Consider the following 6,193-nt stretch of genomic DNA (forward strand, 5'->3'; position numbering starts at 1 on the left):
TGATGCCTGATGGCAAGGGCTTCTTACTGCCAAGCTCTCTCTTAGTTATTAGCCCATAATTACTAATCTATTTCTACATGGCCTTAACTTACCAGAGAACGCCTTGCACATTCTGTCTTCCAAGTCTCCACATGGTGTCTCTTTGAGGTCTGTCTCTTCTCTCTCCCCAACATTCTCCTTGTCTCCTATTCCCATGTATCTTCCTGCCTCTACTGGCCAATCAGTGTTTTATTCATCAAACAATAAGAGAAACATATATATAAAAGAACATTCCAATCATCTCCAAGTCCTTTTGGGATTATATTACTATCCATCTCTATAATTATTTGTCTTTCCCCTCTTTAATATTTCCCACCACCTTTTACAGATGTTTATCTACCAGGAACAGTTTCAGAATGCCGGGATGTAGATATCTTATTCTTAGTCAAGTGTTTGTGTCCATTTCCCAATATATGATACTAAACAGAAAAAAATTGTTCCAAACAGACAAATATTCCTTTCTGCATTGTTGCAAACAAAACACTAAACTGATCCACAAGTGTAGGGTTGTTTGCAGATCTTTCTTTACTTTGCCACTATAAAGAAAAACTGAGAGCAAGGTATCATAACAGGTACCCAACAAAGCTATTCCATTGATTTATCTGATGCCTTGCCAAGACACAGTCTTCCCTAGTAGTCTTCCAAGCATGGTTTCCCACAGTTTCCTAAGATGGGGTGAGAAGCCATATGACTTTAAATCATGTGCTATCTACCTTTACTGTTGAGAACAGCAATTGCAATCCTTTCTTCCCTGGCCTATGATCTAGTTTAATAAGCCTCCTTTCAGCCCTGCATTTCTTAGAAATAAGCTTTGGTTTATACCAGAGATCTGGATAGAATGAACAGAGCCCTCACATTGTCTTTATCCATATGACTCTGCTCATTTGGGACTGAGATGACTCATGAAGAGTCAGAAACTTCATTAAAAATCAGCCATCAATAACAAGAACCATTGCAAATCTAGAAAAATCATCCTAAATCTTGCAGATATGACAGCTACAAGCATCAAATATTGAAACGGGAATGGGGAAGCAGGTTAGCATTGCCCTAAAGTTGCTAGACACTGACACAGATTTTCTAACATTACAGCTCTCATCCCAGTACCTCCCTGACTGAAAACCCCTGGAGATAAGTAGGTAAGTAGCCAACCCGAGGTGTCCCTCACAGGGCTCTTAAACAGTTATGTAGGAATTCTCTGACAGAAACAGGAGTCTAAGTTGATCTTCCTTCCACTGTGATATTTCGTTCTCTGGAGTGAGGTTTCATTTGTGTTTGATTTCCTTCTTCCAATAAACTATTGTTTCAGAGTTCTAAGCTAATGATGATAAATGAAAATTTTGTAACTAGGGTAAGCAGTGACTTTGAACAGAGATAAGTGTGATAGCATCCATGTGTATGTGTGTCTTAGAGTTTCTATTGCTGTGAAGAGACACCATGACTAAGGCATCTTTTATTAAAATAATTTAATTGTGATGGCTTACAGTTTCAGAGATTTGGTCCATTATTGCTGTGCAGGGCACATGAAGGCATGCAAGCAGACATGGTACTGGATAAGGAACTGAGAGTTCCATATCTTGATCCACAGGCAACAAGAAGTGAACTGTGTTGTACAAAACGTGTGGCTTGAGTATATATGAAACTTCAAAAAACAGTCATACACTTCTCCAACAAGACCACACCTCCAAGTAGTGCCACTCACTCTAGGTCAAGCATGCAAATAAAGGAATCTATGGAGGCTTTACTTATTCAAAACATCAAACCTTGAACCTAAATTTGTAAGCTCAAGTTCTGGTATGTGGTTTCATGTACCATGACATAACTAGTGCAGAATGACAAATGATACTGGGAAGAAATAGATTGCTGACATGCTATATTTTACGTGATAAAATTTATATTATTAAAACAGCATTCTTTTTTAGACGATGGCATCTATACCAAAGGTAACTGGTAGGGAATATAGAGCAAGATATTTTAGCATTGAATTTACTATATGCATCCATTATTTAACAAATTATTAGTTGCTTAACATATGTAAGAATCCCCAAAGAATGGCCTTTCTTCAGTTTATACCAGTCCATTTTAATAAGCACTTGTACTGGAAGGATTGTTGATATTTGGATTAATACGTTTAAATCCTTCAAATATAAACATGACGTAGGCACTGTTTCATTGAATTTTAAAAATACATGAAAATAGAGAGTAGGAATTGTTTCAACTCTTTTTTTGATAATTTCATAATGAGTCCTGTATTTTCTCATTTCTACTATTTTCTTTTCCCACTCTAACTTCTCCAGTCTTCTCCCAACTCTTCTCAAACTCAAGACCTCTTCTACTTTTTTATTATTATGTGTATTTTACTATATTGCACATATATGATTCCATTTAGTATTGTTCATATTCATACATGTTTAGGACTGACAACTTGAAGCTAGATAATTTATCAGGATAAAAGGTAAATGGCATATGAAAAGTATTCATTATAACAGATCATTCTAGTTATAGATGCATATGTACTTAAATATGTATGTACTTTTGCATGTGCATATGGAATATGCACACACATGAATACTATTACTCAACTACAAGATTGAGGCCATTTTCTTTGTTTCTATATTAAATATGGAATCATCTGTAATTCACACCAACAGTGTATAACGAAATATGCATACATTTCTTAATGCATGATTAATGGGTCATTTCATTTAAGAAATTGAGGAACAACATATCCTTGTTTAAGCATGTTATGCAAAGACTTTTACCATGTAAGTAGTGTAAAACATGACATAGTGATAATTTTCATACAGGGCTATTATTTATTTTGATGGTTATACATCTTTTTTTTTAAATATAGCCAGTTCATATGCATATTGAAAAGTGAGGCATTCCCAGCATCTGCAAGATATTGGAGTTATTTCCTGAATACTTGACCTCTGAAATATGACAATAGGTCTGTAAATCTCTACTGTTTATAAGGTCACACACAGAGGATGCACCAACAAGGTGAGTTTGTTAACTAAAGATGTTTGAAGTAGAAATATGTTACTATGGAAAGAAATTTTCCTCAGGTCATTTTAGACTCACTCATGTAAATAGATAGTAATATTCACACCCAACATTTTCAGCAACCTTCTGCTAGCCATATTATTGCTTTCTTCAAAGGAAAGCCACATGCTGCATGTGTTATAGCTGCCTTTGAAATGCCACACTGTGCAAGACACACAATCCCTGTCCTGTATTGTCATATAAATCTTCTGAAAGGAATACTCTAAAGTAATCAATCATACAGCAGTGAGGGCTCTGTTTTAAAAGAAGATATGTATTCCATCTACAAGGGAAGCAAATACATTGTTTCCAAGTTATCAGTCTTTTCACTCACTTGCAAATGTCCCAGAGCTTCTGCAATATGGTTCCCTAGAATCCTGTTTGCTTAAACAGTTGTGTATGGATGATGCAAACAGGCAGCTGGATCTTCTTTAATCCCAGATCTTACTCCTTTACTTTAAGTAATGCTATTTTTAAAGTTATTTTCAATTTTGAAATGATAAGCATAGGACTGCTTTCAAAAAGAAATTAAAATTGCATATATTGAACTGTTAACAAATGAAAGGCAACTTCTATTGTCTAGACTAAAACTCTGAAGACTATTTTAACCAAAAAAAAAAGATTTCAGTGACACTACACTAGCTCCATACTCTACTAAAAACTCAGAATTGGTTTGTTTTTCATTTAAAAAAATCATCCTGTCAGTTCTGTGTCAGTACTGACATGGGAAATTTCCCACCAGAAGGACTTTTGCTTTTTAATGAATCGGCTCTTACAACAATTTTAACATCTCAACTTTAAATAATCTGCAAAGGTTTATAATCTTGCATTGTTATAATATCCCTTTTTTAATTTTTCATAGCTGATAAGCTTTCTTTCACTTCTCTCATAACAAATATAATTATGTCCACACCACTACCACACTACAGGAGAAAGTCTTGCTTTATTATGTAGTGTAATAATAGTAAAAATAATCACTGACTAACACTAAATCCACATCAGTTAGTCTTAATCACAAACTATTACTATTGTCCTCCTCCATTAGGAACCTTTATTCTAACCACCCAGGAATACCATTTAAGATTATATGAAAATTCCTCCTAAAATAGAACTCTGAATGAACTAATACAGGTTTATAAGTAAACACAGGCATTCAAGGCCACTATCATCACTATCTGTTGGTATTTCTTCAAAAATTTGAATTTATCTTAATCGTCATTGCCAAAGGTATTCATATTATATACTCTTCAGGTCATATAAAAAGTGCCTAACCAGTAAGCATTGGAATGTAAGACTATGAACCCTGCAGCATCAAGAGGTGAGGGGAAAGATCTGGGAAAGAAAATTGTTAGATGAAGTTTAAGTAATTCTTTTTCTTGAAGTTTATATTCAGACTTAAGGCTGCCTGGAGACATAGGCGGAGGAGGAGCAGATGGCCTGGAGGGAAACACCACACTTGCTCTATGGGCAAGGGCTCCACTGCAGCCCTTGTCATCAAGAACTTTCCAGGTCTACACAGCACATGTGCACTGACCGCTAACTCTCTATGATTGCAGAATCAAGCCAGAGTCAGTTACTGGTTTGTCAGAGAAATTTCTAAGAGGGGCCTCCATAATGCTTGAAAGCAATCACAATGCTAGCTCAATGTTAGCCCCTGAAAAACTGTCCTGTGTTTTCCACATAGGAAATTTGGGAGGCATGCCTTAAGATACCTGGTCACTGGTTCATAACATCCTCTTTAACCAAAAACCCTCTTTTGATATACACAGGAGACGTAATCTGAGTGAAACTTTGTTTGGGATAAGGTCCTTTTTCTAAAAAAAGTCTGATCACTATGATACATGTTTTCATTTTTATTGTCATTTTCCTTTAATTTAATTTCCTTTAATATATTTAGACTTCCCAAATCCCCAAAACTTCCTCTTTGAAACCACTCCATTCTGTCTACAGCCAAAGACAGTGCTCATACCAGCTATCCTTGACACCTCAACTAAAATTTGATTTATTATTATTTATTACAGTCTTTACACAATTCAATGACCTTATTTGTCTAATGCCATTGACTTCCTTCATCTTGATCACCAACAAATTCTCCTTTGTAGGTCCAGTGAGGATACAGAGATGATGGTGTGCCAGAAACCAGAGCCCTTGAAACAGACCAGTGACACATTGCAATGGACATTTGCTAGTAAAACTGATGGGGCAAAGAGGAATACTTCATGGTACACTGAAGCTTCCACTGACAACAGGATGAATAAAATGTATTGGAAAAGCAGGAAATAAGGAGAAGCAAAGAGGTTTCTCCTGTTGTTTTGTTTTTTGTTTTGAGTTTCTTAGATGGGGTTTGGTTTTGTTTTCTTTTCTTTGGTTTGTTTGTTTTGTTTTCTGGCTTTTTTTTCCCTTGCTTGCTTAATTTGATTTGTTGCCTTCTGGGGAGGGCGAGGCAGGGTTGCAGGGAGTATTGATAGGTGTTACTGAGAGGTAAATGGCATTGGAATCCATAATGTGAAACTCCCAAATAGTCAATAATGTTGTCAGTTAAAATAACATAATATCACTGGCCGGACACTGGTGGCACACACCTTTAATCCCAGCACTCAGGAGGCAGAGGCAGGCAGATCTCTGTGAGTTAGAGGTGAGCCTGTTCTACAGAGCAAATTTCAGGACAGCCTCCAAAATGATACAGAGAAACTCTGTCTCAAAAAGCCAAAAAGAAAGAAAGAAAGGAAGGAAGGAAGGAAGGAAGGAAGGAAGGAAGGAAGGAAGAAAGAAAGAATATCAACACCAAAAATCCTCCTCTCACTTAGCACAGCCTATCTCCTCATGTTCAGGTACTATGATGGTCAGCTAAAATTCCCTGGATCACTCAGTAATTGGGCTGTTTCTTCTCCCTACCTTCTAATTTAGCAATTCCCTTTCATACATGTTTTCTGACTTTCTGCTACATTTATCATCATAGAATGTATACATTTACAGACTCTAATTATCTTCTTTATACTGGCAACTCAAAACTTATCTCCTAGCATTGTAGCTATATTTTATCACCTGTCCCATTTCTCCATAATCATTTTAGGTCCCCCAGTTACTCATCTAAAACCAGTATTTTTCATGC

The 6,193-nt window shown here is 36.2% G+C and overlaps 1 long non-coding RNA gene across 1 annotated transcript; it reads left to right on the forward strand.

Annotated features, from left to right (window-relative positions):
* Positions 1–1,080: 1,080 nt before the first annotated feature.
* Positions 1,081–5,356, forward strand: LOC121138952. Its single transcript, XR_005875816.1, has 3 exons — positions 1,081–1,175; positions 2,891–3,039; positions 5,184–5,356. It is a non-coding gene; the product is annotated as an uncharacterized LOC121138952 (long non-coding RNA).
* Positions 5,357–6,193: the final 837 nt, after the last annotated feature.

This window comes from Mesocricetus auratus, unplaced genomic scaffold (assembly GCF_017639785.1).
Source record: "Mesocricetus auratus isolate SY011 unplaced genomic scaffold, BCM_Maur_2.0 Super-Scaffold_6730, whole genome shotgun sequence".
Classification (NCBI taxonomy): Eukaryota; Metazoa; Chordata; class Mammalia; order Rodentia; family Cricetidae; genus Mesocricetus; species Mesocricetus auratus.